The sequence below is a fragment of the Loxodonta africana genome, chromosome 16, assembly GCF_030014295.1.
Source record: "Loxodonta africana isolate mLoxAfr1 chromosome 16, mLoxAfr1.hap2, whole genome shotgun sequence".
Lineage (NCBI taxonomy): Eukaryota > Metazoa > Chordata > Mammalia > Proboscidea > Elephantidae > Loxodonta > Loxodonta africana.
This window is the reverse complement of record NC_087357.1, coordinates 81,638,339-81,659,157: the sequence shown is the minus strand read 5'-3', so window position 1 is coordinate 81,659,157 and position 20,819 is coordinate 81,638,339. Positions and strand designations below refer to the sequence as shown.

The following is a 20,819-nucleotide window of genomic DNA, read 5'->3' as shown; positions in this document are numbered from 1 at the left end:
GAATCCTTGTTAAATCTAGAATTAGTTAGCCTTGTTTGAGTTTAGATCATTCTAGTTGATGGGACACTTTTTTTCATCATTCCATTAATAATTCTTAAAAAATCTATCGTTACCATAGCTTTTGAAGTACTTGGACTGTGGACAATGAAAGATCCCACATAAATGAAAAGAGGTTGCCGTATTGTTAGTTTGGGTTTTCCTTTTTTGTTTTTTTTACGTTGTCAGCCTGCACCCTTTCTGTTTTACTCAGCTCTTGGAAAGGAGGAGTAGTGTGGCCTGAATTGGTTGAAATGCCAACTGGGGACGGTGGCCGGATGGATGGTTTGTGAATGTAGTGCTGTTTTCAGTATTTTACTTTTTCCACAACTTGCTAGGGATGGGTGAATACCCCAGAATATTTTTTCCATGCTCTTTATCCCATCTTACCCCATCTGGATTTTAAAATACCACTGAATAGAACATTTCCTTAGCCTAGGGTGCTCCCCTACACCAGATGGAGACTGCCAGTTCCTTATTCATTGTAGTGTTGAATTTGGACACCAGATGGCAGGAATTTCTTGGTATCCATATGAGGAAGCTGTATAAACTTGTTTGAAATGGTTAGTATAAGGCTGGCCAAGAAAGGAAGATGTCCAAACTTTTAAGCTAGAAAGGGAGATTCTTTTTTAACACAAAACCATACTACAGACTGATAGGTAATTATTCAGTGAATGTGTACTGAATTGATCTATTTGCTATTCTTAAGGTTTAAATAAATAGCTTTATTTATTTAAATAAATAGAATTGGAATTTTGATTGGCATTGGGAAGAAAGAGACTATCCTGTCCTACCTTAATGTGGGGAGTAGTTTGAATAACTGATGGCTATGTGACAATTCTGGGAATCGTGGCACCCGGGTGAGGCCACAGATAGTGCAGAGGGGCTAAGACTGGGCCCCTTGAGAACTTTGGCAGCAGCTGGTGCTTAGCTGAAAATTTCCAGGGTCTGACATGTGGTATCAGCACTGGTTTGGAACGTAAATTTTTGTCCGGTGAGCCCGTTTTTCTTCGTTCAGTTCCCTGGCTCAGCAAATTTAACCCAGATTTTTTGGTACAATTTCTGATCCTTCTGTGTTTGGAAGGGAATGAGAGGAGGGAAGTAGATGCTATGCAGAGGTCCCGTTCCTTCTGTCAGCTGCTGTCTCAGAGCTGCAGGTGCAGTTTCTCTCTCCACCTTTGGGATAATACAAGGCAATTCAAGTATATCAGCAACAGTTTTGTTCCTTGTGAATCCTGTGAGAAGAGAGGAGCCTTGCATTTACCCAGAAAATCAGCAGAATCAATCCAGCCATTGACTTAGACACAATTTTACCTAGAGTCGCAGATGCAAAATGCATAGCCTGTATATGTAACTATTCTACAGAGTTAATGAATTTTGCATAGTAGTTAATATAGTGAATGAATGAATGCAGCTTCAGTGATAGGGGGACCACCATGAAGATAAGAGGAATGTTTCAGTAATCTGTAAAAGAATTTCTGCTCCTGTTACTTATAAACTGGGTACATGTGTCTTAAAGAGAAGCTTTTTTTCTCCCCCTTAGTGTTTTTATAAGCCTTGATCCATGGGCCTCCAGACCCTGGTCTTCATTTAGAAACCTGATATGGTGGTTATTTGTATTCTTTCAAAAGAAATGTAGTTTATAATTCTAGATTTCATGAGGAATATTTTCTTTTTCCTTACAGTTTTTAAGAGTTATTGGAAAGTGTCTTGCTATTCTTTGTGGCTTTCTTTAGTTCTTGTGGGAGATTTTCAAGCATTTTCAGTCTTCTTTCAATTCTGAAACCTTTTTTTCTACCTTTAAGATGAACTGTGTACTCTGACTCTTTGGGGATTGCTGATAGAGGTTAAATCTTCGTATTCTAATTGCTATTGTATTTTGTCAGATTCTTTCCATCAGGTCCTGTGGCCTTTTCCAAATTGTTGTTTTGGTGACTCAGCACTGCTGATTTTGATTTCTCCTACATCTGAGGAGGTTCTTTATTGATCTGTTGCCATCCTGATTTTTTTTTAATCCTATTTTTGATGAAAATATATACAGCAAAATCTCCCATTCCACAGTTTCTAGACATAACGATCACTGACATTGGTTAAATTCTTCACATTGTGTCAGTATTCTTATTTCTTTCTTTTCTAGTTATTTCACTTCCATTTACTTAACCTCCCTGCCCCCCAACTTTCTCACCTGTGCTTGAAAATAGCTGTTGACCCTTTAGTCACATACATATATATGTGTGTATTTTTTTTTTAAGTATCCCAATATTCAAGGTGGCAATCTTTATTCTTTGGGCTAAACTGTTACTTAGTTTAAAGTTGACTTCGGGGCATAGTTTCAATTCAAGGTTTGAAGAGCAACTCAAGGCCATAGTGTTGGGGATTCCTCCAGCCTCAGTAGGTCCAGTAAGTCCAGATTTTTTAAGAATTTGCAGTTATGTTCCACATTTTTCTCCCGTTTTATCAGGATTTCTCTATTATGCTCCTGATCAGAACATTCAGTAGTGGTAGCTGGGCACCATCTAGTTCTTCTGGTCTCAAAGTGGAGGAGGCAGTGGTTTATGTAGACAGTCCTGTAGTCCGGTTCCTTCTCTGATTCTTGGGTTTTCTTCTTTCTCTTTTGTTCCAAATAAATAAAGACCAGTAGTTGTATCTTAGATGGCTGCTTATAAGCTTACTGGAGCTAACCAACATTTGACGTGGTCAATTACTGACCAACACTTGATGTGGTGAGTCTTTAATTTTAGCCGTTCTAATAGCCATTTTTTTTTAACATCTCATTGTGGATTTCATTTGTACATCCTGTGTGAGTAACGATGTTGTGCATCTTTTCATGTGCTTATTTACCATTTGTGTATATTCTTTGTCAGAGCATCTATTAAAGCTTTTGCCCAGCTTTAAAATTTGGTGGTTTGTTTTCTTATTGCTGAGTTCTTAGCATTCTCAATATATTCCAGATACAAATCCTTTATGAGATATATGCTTTCCAAGTATTTTCTCTCAGTGTCTAGATCGTCTTTTCATTCTCCTACCAGTATCTTTCAAATACCAAAAGTTTTTAATTCTGATGAAGTCAACTTCATCCATTTTTTCTTTTATGCATTGTCCTTTTTAGTGTTTAAGAAACCTTTGCCTAACCCAAGATTGCAAATAATCTCTTCTGTGTTTTCTTCTAGAAGCTTTATAGTTTTGATTTTTATATGATCTGTATAGGGTCGCTATGAGTCGGAATCGACTCAACGGTAGTGGGTTTTTTTTTTTTTTTTTTGGTATTTTGAATTAATTTTTTCATATTGTGTGAAGTATATATCCAAGGTAATTTTTAAATTTTTTATATGAATATCCAGCTGTCCCAGCAGCATTTGTTGAATGGACTGTCCTTTCTCCATTGCGTTATCTTAAATCAGTTGTCCGTATATTTACATGTACATATGTATATATATGGGTTTGTTTCTGTACTTTGTTTTGCTATTTTGACGTATTTGTCTGTCTTTACTCCAGTACTATACTGTCATGACTGCACTAGCTTTATAATAAGTCTTGAAATCAGGTAGTGTTCTTTTTCAAACTTGTTTTGGTTATTTTAGATGTTTTGTGTTTCCATATGAATTTTATCATCAGCTTGTCAATTTCTCCCGCAGAATGGCTTACAGGGATTTTTAATGAGATTGCATTGAATCTGTACATCTATTTGAGTAAGTATTGATATAGTTAACAGTACTGAGTCTTGGTCTGTGAAGAATGCTTAAGTGCTATGGCTGCTAGCCAAAAGGTCAGCAGTTCAAATCTACCAGCCGCTCATTGGAAATCCTATGCGGCAGTTCTCCTCTGTCCTATTTGGTTGTTACAAGTCAGAATCGACTTGATAGCAGTGGGTTGGTTTTTTTTTTTAATTTTTCTCAGCAGCGTTTCATAGATTTCAGTGTACAGGTCTTACACATCTTTTTAAATATCCCTAAATATTTTGCCAAAGCTACCTATTCTGGTAGCTTTTTTGTAGATTCCATTGGATTTTCTGTATAGGTGATCTTGCGATCTGTAAATAGTTTTACACCTTCCTTTTCTATCTGGATGCTGCCTGCCCTTCCTCATTCCTACTACCTCTCTCTCTTTCCCTTCCCTGGCAAAAACTTCAGTACTGTTTTGAGCAGAAGTGATGGGAGCAGACAACTTTTGTCTTGTTCCCAACCTTAGGGTAAAAAACAACATTAAGTATGATGTTAGTTTTATGTGTCTTGTAGATACTTTTTATCAGCTTGAGGAAGCTCCCTTCTTTTCCTGGTTTGCTGAGTTTTGATCAGGAATGGATGATTGATTTTGTCAAATTTTTTTCTGTATCTATTGAGAGGATCATAGGATTTTTATATTTTAGCTTCTTAATATAGTGATGTACATTGGTATTTTTTTGAATGTTAAACCAAGCCTGAATTCCTGGTATAAACCCTACTTGATTATGAAATATTATCCTTTTTGTATCATGTTGGAATTGAATTGCCAAAATTTTGTTTAGAATCTTTGCTTCTCTGTTTAAGAGAATTATTAGTCTGTAATTTTTCTTGATTGTAATATCTTCTTCTGATTTTGTTATAAGGGAAATGTTGGCCTCATTCAATGATTAGGGAATTATTCCTTCCTCTTCAGTATTTTGCAAGAGTTTCTATAGAATTGATACTATTTGTTCCTTAAAGGTTTGGTAGAATTAACAAAGGAAGCCACCTACTCATAGAATTTTCTTTGCAGGAAAGTTTTTCATTACAAGTCCAACATCTTTAATTGATATAAGGCTATTCAGGTTATCTCTTTCTTCATGAGTGAACTTTTGGAGTTTGTGTCCTTCAAGGAATTGATATATTTCATTGTTGAATTTATTGGCATAAAGTTGTTTATAATATTCCCTTCTTATCCTTTTAGTATTTTAAAAATCTATAGTGATGTCACCACTTTCACCCCGATATTGGTAATTTATGGCTTCTCTTGTTTTTCCTGATCATTTGACCAGATTTGTCGATTTTATTGATCTTCTCAAGGAACGAGCTTCTGATTTTACTGATTTTCTCTATTGTTTTTCCTTGTCTTTGGTTGCTGCCAATTCTTCCATCTGTGACTATTCTGGGTTTATTTTTCATTTGGTATCATCTGTCAGTTTTATTTTTAATAATCTTTATATCTTAGAAGAGTTTTAGATTCACCAGAAAAATTGTGAAGATAGTACAAAGCTCCCATATACCTCACACCTCCTGTCCCAAATTACATTACACTAGTGTAATATATTTGTCACAATTAATGAACCAACATGGATACATTATTATTAACTAAAGTCCATACTTTTTTCATATATTCTTAGTTTTTCCCGATGTTCCTTTTCTATGTGAGGATCCCTTTAGGATACGACATTACATTTAGTCACGTCACCTTAGGCTCTTCTGGGCTGTGACAGTTTAGGTTTTCCTTGTGTTGAATGACCTTGATAGTTTTGAAGAGTACTGGTCAGGCATTTTGTAGGATGTCGTTCTGTTGGAATTTGTGTGGGATTTTTCTTTCCTTTTTTTTTTTTTTTAATTGTACTTTAGATGAAGGCTTACAGAACAAACTGCTTTCTCATTAAGCAGTTAGTGCACATATTGTTTTATGACATGGGTTAACAACCCCACGATGTGTCAGCACTCCCCGTTTTCAACCCTGGGTTCTGTATTACCAGGTTTCCTGTTCCCTCCTGCCTTCTAGTCCTTACCCTAGGGCTGGTGCGCCCCTTTAGTCTTGTTTTGTTTTATGGGCCTGTTCAAACCTTGGCTGAAGGGTGAACTTCAGGAGTGACCTCATTACTGAGCTGAAAGGGTATCTGGGGGCCAAACTTTCAGGGTTTCTCCAGTCTGTCAGGCCAGGAAGTCTGGTCTTTCTTTTTGAGTTAGGATTTTGTTCTGCATTTTTCTCCAGCTCTGTCCAGGACCCTCTACTGTGATCCCTGTCAGAGCAGTCAGTGGTGGTAGCCAGGCACTATCTAGTTTTACTGGGCTCAGTCTGGTGGAGGCCATGGTAAATGTGGTCCGTTAGTCCTTTGGACTAATCCTTCTCTTGTATCTTTAGTTTTCTTCATTCTTCCTTGCTCTGGAAGGGGTGAGACCAGTGGAGTATCCTAGATGGCCACTCACAGGCTCTTAAGACCCCAAATCCTACTTACCGAAGTAGAATGGAGAACATTTTCTTTATAAACTGTGTTATACCAATTGAGCTAGATGTTCCCTGAGACCACAGTCCCCACAGCCCTCAGCCCAGCAATTCGGTCCCTCAGGGAGTTTGGATGTGTCTATGGAGCTTCCATGACCTTGCCTTGTACAGGCTGTTCTGGCTTCCCCAGTGTCGTGTACTGTTTTACACTTCACCAAAGTTACCTCTTATCTATTTAGTCTTTTTAGTGTTTTCCCATTCCCACCTCTCCCCTCCCTTGTAACCATCAAAGATTGTTTCTTTTTGTGTGCAAACCTTTTCATGAGTGTTTACAGTAGTGGTCTCATACAATATTTGTCCTTTTTTGATTGACTTATTTCACTCAGCACAATGCCCTCCAGATTCATCAGTTTTATGAGATCCTTCACAGATACATCGTTGTTCTTTATCATTTTGTAAATACTCCTTTGTGTGTATGTACCACAGTTTGTGTGCTATTTTTCTTATGATTAAACTGGGCTTACTGGTTTTTGGGAGGAAGACTACAGAGGTAAGGTACCATTTTCCATGCATCCGAGCAAGGATACATATATTAATGTGACTTATCATTGTTGATGTTCATTTTGGCACCAGGCTAAGGTAATGTTTGTCAGGTGTCTCTGCAGTAGAATTTCTCTCCCCCGACTCCTTCATACTGTACTCTTTGGAAGGAAGTCATAATGTACATCCTACACTTAAGAAGTAGGGGGTTACATTCTTCCTTTTCAGGAATGTAATGTCTACAGAAATTATTTGGAATTCTTCCACATGGGAGATTTGTCTCTTCCTGTTGATTAATTAATTCGGTCATTTATTTTATATCAGTATGGACTCATGGATATTTATTTTATATTTGGGTTTATAATCTGATGCTACTTAATTTTTTTGCTCAGATTTTTCCAGTTTTGGCCACTGAGACCTTTTTAGTTGGCTTCAGTGTCCTTTTAATATACCCCAACATTGTGGTGATTATTGTTTTTTAATTTTGAACACTTCCTTACTTTCTAGCACTACAAGATGTTCTAGGCTTATCTTGAATATTTCCTGTCCCAGTCCTAGAATCAGCCATTTCTCCAAAGAACATGGTACAAGAGACTAAGATCTGGGTGCTAGGTTTCTGGGCTGTTTTTTTAAAAAAATTATTTGCTTTTGTTGTTGTTGCTAAGAATATACATAACAGAACATAGACACCATTTGAGCAGTTTCTGTATATACAATTCAGTGACATTGATTACATTCTTTGAGTTGTGCAACCATTCTCACTCTCCTTTTCTGAGTCGTTCCTCCCCCATTGGCATAAACTCAGTATCCGGGGTGGTATTGATTGATTTTTCTTTATAGGTTGTGTTTTCATGCTTTTTTGCATGCCTGGTGATGTTTGATTGGAAGCCAGATGCGAATTTTATTTGTTGGGTGCTGTATATTTTTATATTCCTTATGAATGTTTTTGAGCTTTGTTCCTTGGATACAGTTCAGTTATTGGCAAACAGTTTGAGCCTTCTGCATTGTGCTTTTCTGTAAGACGTGTTAGGCAAAACCAGAGCAGCATTTTGTCTCAATTATTCTCCACTAATGAGACAAGACCCTTCTGAGTACTCTCCCCAGTGTCTCTTGAATTGTGACGTTTTCCAGTCTGTCTGGTACTAAACCATAAACAAACACTGTTCACATGTCCGTGTGTGGGCATTATTCTCTGTAATCCCTTTGGATTATTCCTTCCCTGGCCTTGAGTAGTTTCCTTACTTGAATGCTCTGCTCCATGCTTAGCTGGCTACTCGAAGGGGACCCTCTCCAGATCCCTGGGGTTCTGTCTGTGCAGTTCTTGCCTCTTCAGTGCTCTGTTTTGTGAACTCTCGCTGGTTTGGTCTTCCTGGACTCTCAGCTTCATCTCCTCTGCGCTTGGAGGCTGACTGCTCTGCTTGGTTTCCTTCTGTTCGCTGTACTGCCTGGAAACTCCCTCAAGATAGAAAGCTGAGGCAGTTGTAGGACTCAATCCATTTCTTTTTATCTCTCTGTCATCACTGTTCTTTGTTTCTTCACGTCCAGTGTCTTAGAAATTTTTGTTTCATATATTTTAAAGCAAAGGGATTTAATACGGGGAATTAGATGCTTACAAAGTACCATAGTTGGGATGGCTGGAGGAAGAGGCTTTCAGCTGAATTTCTAGGAACAACTAACTCCCAGCACCCAGGACTGCCCTGTTGAGATCAGGAACTGACAAATCGGAAAGTTGCTGTTGTCATTTCTGATGACAGAAATCTTACTGTCTATACCGTGTTTGTAAAAGCTGCCCCTGCTGCTGCAGAAGCGGCTGAATTAGTTAGTAAGAAGCATCTGGCTCTGGAAGCACACCGCTCTTGCCATGGTCAATACAAGCAAAGTCCATGCTCTGTCGTCCTCTGCCTTTCTCCCCACATATCTCATTTCCAAATCAAAGCCTTGAGTGTGAGTGCATCCGGTTAGTGGAACCTAATCCTATCTGGGACCCAGGGTGCATGGTTGTCTAGAAAATACATTTTTTAGCTTTCTGGCCTCTACCCTTTAAGAGGAGATTGGTACGGTATTGAGAAAGCCAGTCCCTATCACGGTATCCCCCAGAGGGGATAAATAAAAAGGCCATTCAGTGATTAGCTTATATTTGACAGTAAGCTAAATGGAAAATAAAAGTGGTATTTTCTTTTATTTATTTATAAACAGTCCTGTGTTTGGTCCTCTTGGCCTCCCCATCTTGCTGCTGATGTCAACAAAGGGATTTTACTATGAAGCATTAGGTTGATGGTTGTCTAAACACATTTACATGTGCTCTGAAAACACATGAATGCTGACAGCTAATAGACTGTACTCATCTGCACCTAAAATATTCTGAGGAGATGGCCTCACATTTGTTCAAGTGATAACAGTATTTTGAGGTATAATCATCATACTTTTACCCCTTAATAATTATTTTCTTCTCTCTACTAGATAAATTACCAAAAAAACCCACTGCCGTCAAGTCAATTCCGACTCATAGTGACCTTATAGGACAGAGTAGAACTGCCCCACAGGGTTCCCAAGGAGCACTCCTGGTGGATTCGAACTGCCAACATTTTGGTTAGCAGCCATAGCTCTTAACCACTCTGCCACCAGGGTTTCCACTAGATAAATTATTCCCTTTTAAATCATAAAAGCCTATGTATTAAACATGGGACACAGTGGGCAGATCCCACCCCGTAAGGATCCACATGAATTTGATCCCAAAAATGTGTAAATGGATCCAGTCCTTACCTTCCCATTTCTCCATCCCCATTACCAGCTGCTCACATGGCACACACTCTCACACCCAGCCAACCACAGCTGGGTCAGAGTTCCCAAGTTAGATGGACACTGTCTTTCAGATCAGCTGTTTATGTAACATTTGTTGGACCCTAGCCACCCAGAGCTAGGTCAGAGTTCACGTATTGGAAGGACACCTTCCTTCAGACCGCCAAATGGGCAGATGCCAGTGCCTGCTAGAATGACACAGAATCTCCTGAGAGTACACCATACTTACGGCTACTACAACTTTTATCACAACCAAGAAGGATACAAATAAAGAGACATATAGGTTGAGGCTTGCGGGAGGGGTCACAGCCTGGAGCTTCCAAGTCCTTAGGAAGGACACGTAGTCTTCTCCACTGCATGGTCACCAGCCGGGAAGCTCCACCTGAGCCTCCTATCAGCTCACCACAAGACCATAATAGATCACATCATGCCTTCTCAGGCTTAGTCAGCATTGGGCCCCCAAGTGGTCCCCTTGGTTTGGTCAACACTCATTCTTTAGCCTCAGGTGTTGGTATGGCTTAAAAGAACCTGGGACAAAGGCCAGATTGCTTTCTGCAAGGTGATTACACACCTTGCAGCCTAATATAAGGAAGGTGGGGAAAGCCTCCTGAGTTATAACATCCCAGAATTTCCAGAGCCCTGTAGCCCAGCTCCTGGTTTCATGCTTGAATCTGCTTCGCATCATCACAGCCATTTTGTTCTCAGGGCTCTGCTAGGGCATTTTCCATGATGGTGACACAGTACTTTCTTTTTTTTTTTTTTTTTGCTTTTATTATGCTTTAAGTGAAAGTTTACAAATCAAGTCAGTCTCGCACACAAAAACTTATGTACACCTTGCTACATACTCTCAGTTGCTCTCCTGCTAATCAGACAGCCTGCTCCCTCCCTGCAGTCTCTCTTTTCATGTCCATTTCTCCAGCTTCTGACCCCCTCCACCCTCTCATCTCCCCTCCAGGCAGGAGATGCCAACATAGCCTCAAGTATCCACCTGATCCAAGAAGCTCACTCCTCACCAGCATCCCTCTCCAACCCATTGTCCAGTCCAATCCCTGTCTGAAGAGTTGGCTTTGGGAATGGTTCCTGTCCTGGGCCAACGGAAGGCCTGCGGGCCGTTACCGCCGGGGTCCTTCTAGTCTCAGTCAGACCATTAAATCTGGTCTTTTTACAAAAATTAGGAGTCTGCATCGCACTGCTCTCCTGCTTCCTCAAGGGCTCTCTGTTGTGTTCCCTGTCAGGGCAGTCATCAGTTGTAGCCTGGAACCATCTAGTTCTTCTGGTCTCAGGCTGATGTAGTCTCTGGTTTATGTGGCCCTTTCTGTCTCTTGGGCTCGTAATTACCTTGTGTCCTTGGTGTTCTTCATTCTCCTTTCCTCCAGGTGGGTTGAAACCAACTGATGTGTCTTAGATGGCCACTTGATACCATTGAAGACCCCCGGCACAACTCTCCAAAGTAGGATGCAGAATGTTTTCTTAATAGATTTTACTATGCCAGTTGACTTAGATGTCCCCTGAAACCATGGTCCCCAAACCCCTGCCCCTGTTACACTGGCCTTCAAAGCATTCAGTTTATTCAGGAAACTTCTTTGCTTTTGGTTAAGTCCAGTTGTGCTGACCATGCCTCCACTGTGTGCTGTCTTTCCGGTCACCTAAAGTAGTTCTTACCTACTGTCTAATTAGTAAATACCCCACTGCCACCCTCCCCACTCTCGTAACTATCAAAGAATGTTTTCTTCTCTGCTTAAACTGTTTCTCGAGTTCTTATAATACAATATTTGTCCTTTTGCAGCAGATTCCTCCACGTTATGAAATGTTCCACAGATTCCTCACTGTTCTTTATCGATGCATAGTATTCCATTGTGTGAATATACCATAATTTATTTATGCGTTCATCCACTGATGAGCCCCTTGGTTGCTTCCATCTTTTTGCTGTTGTAAACAGTGCTGCAGTGAACATGGGTGTGCATATATCTGTTTGTGTAAAGGCTCTTATTTCTCTAGGATATATTCCAAGGAGTGGGATTGCTGGATCGTATGGTAGTTCCATATCTAGCTTTTTAAGGAAGGGCCAAATCAATTTCCAAAGTGGTTGTACCATTTTATATTCCCACCAGCAGTGTATAAGTGTTCCAGTCTCTCCACAGCCTCTCCAACATTTATTAGTTTGTGTTTTTTGGATTAATGCCAGCCTCGTTGGAGTGAGATGAAATCTCATTGTAGTTTAGATTTGCATTTCTCTAAGGGCTAATAATCGTGAGCATTTCCTCAGCTGGTTTTGGTATCAGGGATATGGTGGCTTCAGAGAATGAGTTTGGGAACATTCCATCCTTTTCTATGGTCTGAAATACCTTTAGTAATAGTGGCATTAACTCTTCTCTGAATGTTTGGTAGAACTCTGCAGTGAAGCCATCTGGGCCAGGGCTTTTTTTTTTTTTTTTTTGCTGGGAGTTTTTGATTACGTTTTCAAATCTTCTTTTGTTATGGGTCTGTGTTAGTTAAGGTAGGTAGTGTGTTTCTAGGAATTCATTCATTTCTTCTAGGTTTTCAAATTTGCTAGAGTACAGTTTTTCATAGTAATCGGATATGATTCTTTTAATTTCAGTTGGGTCTGTTGTAATATCGCCCATCTCATTTCTTATTTGGGTTATTTGCTTCCTCTCCTGGTTTTTTTTGTTTGTTTGTTTGTTTTTTTATCAGTTTGGCCAATGGTTTATCAATTTTGTTAAGTTTTTCAAAGAACAAGCTTTTGGTCTTGTTAATTCTTTCAATTGTTTTTCTGTTTTCTATTTCATTTAGTTCTGCTGTGCTTTTTATTATTTGTCTGCTTCTGGTGCCTGAGGGTTTCTTTTGTTGCTCTTTTTTTGTTCAAGTTGTAGGGATAATTCTTTGATTTTGGCCCTTTCTTCTTTTCATATGTGTGCATTTATTGATATAAATTGGCCTCTGAGCCCTGCTTTTGCTGTGTCCCAAAGGTTCTGATAGGAAGTGTTTCATTCTCATTGTATTCTGTGAATTTCTTTTTTACATCTTTAATGTCTTCTAGATTTTTTATAATCTAGTCTTTTTTGAGCAGGGTATTGTTCAGTTTCCAAGTGTTTGATTTCTTTTCACTGCTTTTTCTGTTATCGTTTTCCACTTTTGTGGCCCTATGGTCAGAGAAGATACTTTGTAATATTTCAGTGTTTTGGGTTCAGCTAAGGCTTGCTTTATGGCCTAAATGTGGTCTATTCTAGAGAATGTTGCATGAGCACTAGAAATGAATGTATACTTGGGTGCTGTTGGCTGGAGTGTTCTGTATGTCTGCGAGGTCAAGTTGGTTGATTGTGGCATTTAGATATTCTGTGTCTTTATTGAGCTTCTTTCTGGATGTCCTGTCCTTCACCGAAAGTGGTTTGTTGAAGTCTCCTACTATTATTTTGTAGCTGTCTGTCTCACTTTTCCATGCTAATAGAGTTTGTTTTATGTATCTTGCAGCCCTGTTGTTGGGTGCATAAATATTTAATATGGTTATATTCTTCTGGTATGTTGTCCCTTTAATTATTATATGGTGTCCTTCCTTATTCTTTATGATGGATTTAACTTTAAAGTCTCCTTTGTCAGAAATCAATATTCCCACTCCTGCTCTTTTTTGATTGTTGTTTGCTTGATACATTTTTTTCCATTCTTTGAATTTTAGTTTGTTTGTGTCTCTAAGTCTAAGGTGTGTCTCTTGTAGGCAGCATATAGACAGATAGTGTTTTTTAATCCATTCTGCCACTCTCTGTCTCTTTATTGGTTCATTTAGTCCATTTCCATTCAGCGTAATTATGGACAGGTATGAATTTAGTGCTATCATTTTGGTCTTTTTTCTGTGTTGTTGACACTTTTTTTCCCACTTAATTTTATGTGCTGAGCAGATTATATATTATCCTTTCCTCATATTTGTTGTCGTTGATTTTGTTTCTGCTGAGTTTCTGCTGATTCTCTGTTTTTTTCTTGTGTTTTATTTTGACGTGCAGGATAGTTTGTCTCTTTTGTGGTTACCTTTATATTTACCCCTATATTTCTAAATTTAAACCTTACTTTTATTTCTTTGTATCATCTTATCTTCCTTTCCATAGGGAAGATCTGTGACTACATTTCTCAGCCCCTCTTTATTGTTTTCACATTGTCCTCTTTTAGGTAATAGCGTCGCTGTTGCCCAGTTGGCAGTGTTTCTTTATCTTGATTTATTGGTTCCCTGTCTGGATTGGCCTCTGCTTGCTCTGCCCAGTGTCCAGGTCTTTGGTTCATACCTGGTGTTATTGATTTTGTAACCAAAGAACTCCCTTTAGTATTTTCTTTAGTTTTCGCTTGGTTTTTACAAATTCCCTAAACTTCTGTTTATCTGGAAATGTCCTAATTTCAGCTTCATATTTGAGACACAGTTTTGTTGGATATAACATTTTTGTTTAGCAGTTTTTTTCCTTTAATTTTTTATATAAGTCATCCCATTGCCTTCTTGCCTGCATGGTTTCTGCCGAGTACTCCGAGCTTATTCTTGTTGCCTCTCTTTTGTAGGGTACTTTTCATTTATCCCTAGCTGTGCTTTAAAATCTCTATCTTTCGTTTTGGCAAGTTTGATTATAGTATGTCTTGGTGACTTTCTTTTCAAATCTACCCTATATGGCGTTCAGTGAGCACCTTGGATAGATATCTTCTCATCTTTCACGATATCAGGGAAGTTCTCTGCCAACAGATCTTCAACAATTCTCTCTGTATTTTCTGTTATCCCTCCTTGTTCTGATACTCCAAGCACTCGTAGGTTATTTCTCTTAATAGAGTCCCTCATGATTCTTAAGGTTTCTTCATTTTTTTAAATTCATGTATCTGATTTTTCTTTAAATATATTAATGCCAAGTGCTTTATCTTCAAGTTCAGAAATTCTGCCTTCTGCTTTCTCGAATCTGCTGCTCTGACTTTCTATTGAGTTGTCTGCTTCTGTAATTTTATTGTTAATCTTCTGAATTTCTGATTGTTGTCTGTCTATGGGTTTTTCCAACATATTAAAGTTTTTGTTATATTCCTGAATAATCTTTTTAATTTCTTGAATTGCTTTATCTGTGTTTTCCTTGGCTTGCTTTGCATATTACCTCATTTCCTTCCCAGTGTCATGAAGTGTTCTGTGTATTAATCTTTCGTATTCTGCCTTTGGTAATTCCAGGAATGCACTTGCATCTAGAAGATCCCTTGATTCTTTGTTTTGAGAGCTTGTTGAGGTGATCATGGTCTGTTTCTTCATGTGACTTGATATTGACTGTTGTCTCCGATCTATCTATAAGTTATTGTATTAGTTTATTTTATGTTTGCTTGCTTTGTCGTAGCTTCTTGCTTTGTTTTGTTTTGATATTCCCAAATGGGTTGCTTGAGGGAGCTAGCTTGATTATTTTTGCCTTTGGAGCTCTGATGTCCTGTCCCCAGATGGCTAGAGCTGTTATGAGGTATATCAGTCTAGGAGTCCATTCACTTTCCTTTTATAAATTCAGCTCAGGTGCCCAGGTAGCTGCTCATCAAGTATGTGGTACAGGCTCTGTCCTACAGTCTTAGAGAGGTAGGAGTGATTGGTGTAGGCACCGGTACCTGGTTTCAGCAGGGGTTTGTACTCTGAACAAGGCAGGGAGCTGAGAATCGTCCCCCACATGTCTCTGAGGAAAGTGTGTCCCTGTTCCCTATAGTGCACAGGAGGGTGGGTTCTACAGACAGACCATGGGCACCCTGTGTTTTCAGTTGGAAGTACTGGGAGGTATTAGTTATCCTTGGACCCCTGTTGTGGGTGGCTGGGTGACCTGGGTAGGTGAGGACCCTATTTAATGGGCAAAGCTATGTCAAACATCAAACACCCACCACTCCGCTGCACAGCTGAAACGGTTGGAGTCTGCCAGCAATGGCCTATTCTCCTGAAATAGGCCCACAGAGGCCCATGCAGAGGAGAAAGGTACTCAAAGTCCACAAACCGTTTATGCCTGGACAGGAGCGGCTTCGGTCCTGAGCTCCCCGAGTTAGTGGAGCTGGCAAAATTATCTTTTCCGCCAATTGGAAGTTTTTTCCTTCTCCAAGGCTGGGAGGATGGCTCTAGGTGCTCAGCAGGGCGTATCTCAGGCCCAGGGTAGTCAGCCGCTGAAGCTGGCTTGGAAGTGGGAGGGCACGGTAAAATATACGCAAGTACTTAGCTTTTGGCGAGAGCACCATTTTTCTCTGGTTCCGGAGGTGTGAGTTGGCTGTGTGGCTGGCTGTTTCTCCCTGAGGAAAATGTGGCCGAACACTAGCACCAGCCCACCACCGCTTCTCCTGGGAATGGATGCCTGAGGGCTCTCCGTGATTCAAACCTGGTAACTCTTCTCAGCTTTTGAACCGTCTCTTCCTCCACCTGCCTGTTAGTTCGTTTTCTAAGCTTGTCTTTGGTGTTCAGGGCTCCTAGCTTGTCATAAATACACCTGTTTTGCTTGTCTTTTCAGGTTTTTGTTGTAAAGAAGGCTCGTCGGAAGCGTCTGTCTATTCCTCCATCTTGGCTCCGCCTCTGGACATACTACTTTCAAAGGCAGTTCTTTTGCTCTTTGGGTGACTTAGTTATCTAGTGCTGCTATAACAAATATCACAAGTGGATGGCTTCAACTAACAGAAATTGATTCTTTAAAAGTCTAGTAGGCTGGAAGTCCAAATTCAGGGTGTCAGCTCCAGGGGAAGGCTTTCTCTCTCTCTCTTGCCTCTGGAGGAAGGTCCATGTCATCAACCTTGGGATGGTGTAGGAGCTTCTCTGCACAGGGACCCCAGGACCAAAGGATACTCTGTGCTCCTGGTGCTTCTTTCTTGGTGGTAAGAGGTCCCTTGTGTCTCTCTGTTCACTTCTGTCTTTTATATTTCAAAAGAGATTGGCTCAAGACACAATTCAATCTTGTAGATCCAATCCTGCCCCATTAACATAACTGCCGCTAATCCTGCATCATTTACATCATGGAGGTAGGATTGACAACACATAGGAAGATCATATTAGATGACAAAACGGTGGACAGTTGCGCAATACTGGGATTCATGGCCTAGCCAAATTGACACACATTATTTTGGGGGGACACAATTCAATCCATGATGCTGGGGTACCAGTGATTTGAGGTACAATATAAGAAAAAACTTATTGCAGCTTTCTGTTATTGGCAGGCCTACTTTTTACTTATGTATCATATAGTTGAGTCTCTCAGCATTCTGGTGGTTCTCCTTTGGTCCATTTCCAACTTCTTCATAGGAATATGTTTAAAAGAAGAGATGACTATGCATCCTTAAAAAATACTTGGTCCGGATTACTGTCTTTGGTTAGGCATCACCTTTTATGAGATAATCTGTGTGGCTTCTTGAATCATCCGTCTGCCTTACCTGTGAGGGCCCAAAGAGAGTAATAGTCTCATACCTAGAAACCAGGATTTCTTTTGTCGTCTGTTTACCTTTTTTTGGTCCCTGGAGTGATTTCTTTCAAATCTACTTTCAAGCGTGTTTTTCCTGTCTGTTAATTAAATCTACTGCTGTAATACACTAAGAGCTTCTCCTTGTTTGTTCAAGTACACATAGAAAGTTCTAGCATTGCTTACGTTACAAAACCAAATATGACTAATTCTGTTTTAAGTCATTTTAAGTCATGTTCTGGTCATTTTCTGCCTTTAAAGGCTTGTTTTCTTTGAGAATGAAGAGAGAAGCCTCAGTGTTTTCCTAGAGATAAAAAAGACCTTATTGTTGTTAAACATAAAATAATAAGCTGGTCATCATGAACTGCTACATTTTCTTTTGCATAGGTAGGTTCTGAAGCTTAAATGCAGATAAAATTTTGTCCAATTTTAAGGTCCTGCCATTTTTTATAATCTTAGTCAGAAGCCAATGGTACCTACCGTTTCTGGCGTTTTGTTTAAAATTTTTTTTTGTACATTATCAGTTTAACTGTCCCAGGCAATTCTCACATAAGGCTTATGCTGGAAATGACTTGCCACTTACTTATTTAGGGTCTGGAGATGGAGTTGACAGAATGTAAAGGAGCCGACTGTATCTCTTCTCTGTGGGATGTTGGTTTAGTTAGAGTTTGCTAGGTTAGAGTCCACATCCACGTAATCTCGGTAAAACCTAGTCTGGCGATGTAGTAAGTGAAGCATTTTCATTTGGTTTTAGTGTGTTGCGTATAAATTGAACGAAGGTGGTATATGAATACATTTGTCTTACTACTGCCTAAACCCACCCACTGCCATCCAGTCAATTCTGACTCGTAATGACCCTATAGGGCAGAGGAGAACTGGCCCATAGGGTTTCCAAGGTTGTAAACCTTTACAGAAGCAGACTGCCACATCTTTCTCCTGTGGAGAAACTGGTGGGTTCAAACCTCAGGCCTTTTGGTTAGCAGCCAAGCATTTTAACCACTGTGCCACTAAGGCTCCCAGTTATCACTGCAGAGCTCAATATTTGTGGTTTGTTGGTTGCCATTATTCTCATGTAGCTGTCCTATGTAAATTAAACAACCAGAAGGCAGATAATTTTTCAAATCTTCTCTCACTAATCCTGTTGAAAATAAGAAAACCACCCAAAGTTGTTTTTTTTCTTAAATGGAGAGATTTAATTAGTAATACCGTAGTCACAGTACCCTATCATAGTTGCTGGTGGCTTTTTCTTCCTGACATCATTGAGAAGACTGCCTTATTTTATACAGTGAAAAAACTGAGATCCAAAGAGAAATGCTTTGTATGATATTTTTTCGTATTTGTTTCATTAAAAAATCCTTTAACATGAATATAAATATATTGCACGCATTTCATTAATTTAGGCATCAAGGGGTCCCTGGGTGGCACAAATGGTTAAGCTCTGGACTACTAACTGAAAAGGTGGTGGTTCCCACCTACCCAGAGGCTCCTCGGAAGAAATGCCTGGTGATACTCTGAAAGGTCACAACCTTCAAAACCCTATGGAGCGCAGTTTTACCCTGCAACACATGGGTTTTTCTTCAATTATATTGGTGCCAAGTGCTTTATCCAGTTCTGCCTTCCAGTTGCTCAATTCTGCTCCTTTGACTTTCTATTGAGTTGTCTAATTCTGTAATTTTATTGTTAATCTTCTGGATTCCTGATTGCTGTCTCTCTGTGGATTTTTGCAGCTTATTAACTTTTTCTTTATGTTCTTGAATAACCTTTTTAATTTCTTCAGCTGCTTTATCTGTGTGTTCCTTGGCTTATTGTGTGTATTGCCTGATCTCGTTCGTGATGTCTTGAAGTGTTCTATATATTAATCTTTTGTATTATTATTTTTTTTATTATGTGTTCAGTAATTACAGGAAGGTACTTTCTTCCAGAAGATCCCTTGATTCTTTGTTTTGAGAGCTTGTTGAAGCAATCATGGTCTGCTTCTTTATGTGATTCGATATTGACTGTTTTCTCCGAGCCAACTATAAGTTATTGTATAATTTTATGTTTGCTTACTGTATCCTAGCTTCTTGCTTTGTTTTGCTTTGCTATGTCCAAATAGGTTGCTTTAGTGAGCTAGTTTGATTATTTTCACTTGTGAAGCTCTAATGTCCTGTCTCCAGATGGCTAGAGCTGTTATCAGGTATATCAGTGTAGGAGTCCATTCACTTTTTTTGTATGGATTCAGCTCAGGTGTCCAGGTTTGGTCATCAAGTGTGTGGTATAGGCTGTGTCCTACAGTCCTTAGCAGGGCAGGGGTGATCGGTGTGGGTACCGGTATATGGTTGCAACAGGGGGTCACATTCCGAACAAGGCAGGGTGCTGACAACTGTCCCTCGAGTGTCTGTGAGGAAAGTGCATCACCGTTCCGTAAAGCACACAGGTGGGTGGGTTCTGCAGACGGACTATGGGCACGCAGTGCTTTTGGTTGTAAGGACTGGGAGGTACCAGTTATCCTTGTGTCCCTGTCGCAGGTGGGTGGGAGACCTGAGTGGAGCCACTCATCCTTAGTCCGCTGATGTGGGAAGGTGAGGACCCTGTTTAATAGGCAAAGTGATGTCAAACATCAAACATCCACCTCTCCACCACACAGCTTTAACAGTTGCAGTCTGCCAACAAGGGCCTATTCTCCTGAAATAGGCCCACACAGGTCCATGCAGTGGGGAAAGATATTCAAAGTCCACAGACCGTTTATACCTGGACCTAAGCTGCTCTGTCCTGAGCTCCCCAGGGTAGTGGAGCTGTCAGATTATCTTTTCCCCATTTGTGAATTTTTTCATTCTCCAATGCTGGGAGAATAGCTCAGGGTGCACAGCAGGATCTCTCTCAGGTCCAGGGAAATCTACAGGCACCAAAGCCAGCTTAGGGGCTGGGGGTGCAGTAAAATATGTGTGAATTCTTAGCTTTTGCAGAGAGTGCCGTTCTTCTCTCGTTGTGGAGGTGTGAGTCGGGTGTGCAGCTGGCTGTTTCTCCCTGAGGAAACTGTGGCCGAATGCTACCACCAGCCCACCGCAGCCTTGAGGGTTCCTGGTGATTCAGGTCCGGCAACTCCTCTCCACTTTTGAACCATCTCTCCCTCTCCCTGCAGCTCAGTCCGTTTTCTGACTTTGCCTTTGATGTTCAGGGCTCCTGTCTTGCCATAATCATAATCGTTTCACTTGTTTTTTCGAGCCTTTGTTGTAAGAGGGTTCACCGGAAAGGTCTGACTACTCCGCCATCTTGGCCCCGCCTCCTAGTTATGCTTTTATTTATCCCACTTATGCTTTGGATTTAGGCATGCTGTTTCCATTTGAGGACCAATGTGTTTCTTCACTTCTGGAAAATTCTCACCCTTTATTTCTCCAGTTTTTGCCTCCCTCGTTCTCATTATTCTCTCTGGGACTAACGGTCATCTGTCTTCTGCCCTACTTCCTGTCCCTGTGCTGTGCTCTGTTCACTAGTCACCACCTCAGCTGTATCTGGTCTTGGCCAGTGAGGTTTTTATTTTAATGTCTACATCTTTTTATTTCATGAATTTTTGTTGTTTTTCTTCCACGCAATTTTCTGTCCTTGTATCATGTTTTTTATTTTTCTCTTACCTCTGTGAACACATAAATAAAGTCTCTTTCCATTTAGCTTTAGCCTCTTGCTTAACTCTCTAGCTTTAAATTTTCTACTTGTTCTGTTCAGTTAAAATTTTTCTTTCTTGCTTTCAGTTAGGATATATCTTAAAAATTATTTTGTTACATTTTGTCCAGGATTTCTTTGTGTTTGGAAATGGGAGTGGGGTTTTGTATTTTTTGTAGCAGCTTAGAAGTTACACTGTCCACTTTGTAGTATAAATTGTGTATCTACATATAAAAGCAA

General features: G+C 40.0%; 1 protein-coding gene across 2 annotated transcripts in view; it reads left to right on the top strand.

Moving 5' to 3' along the window:
* MARCHF8 (membrane associated ring-CH-type finger 8) overlaps positions 1-20,819 on the top strand; it is a 164,777-nt gene that overhangs the window by 49,270 nt on the left and 94,688 nt on the right. The gene's annotated exons all lie outside the window — the stretch shown is intronic.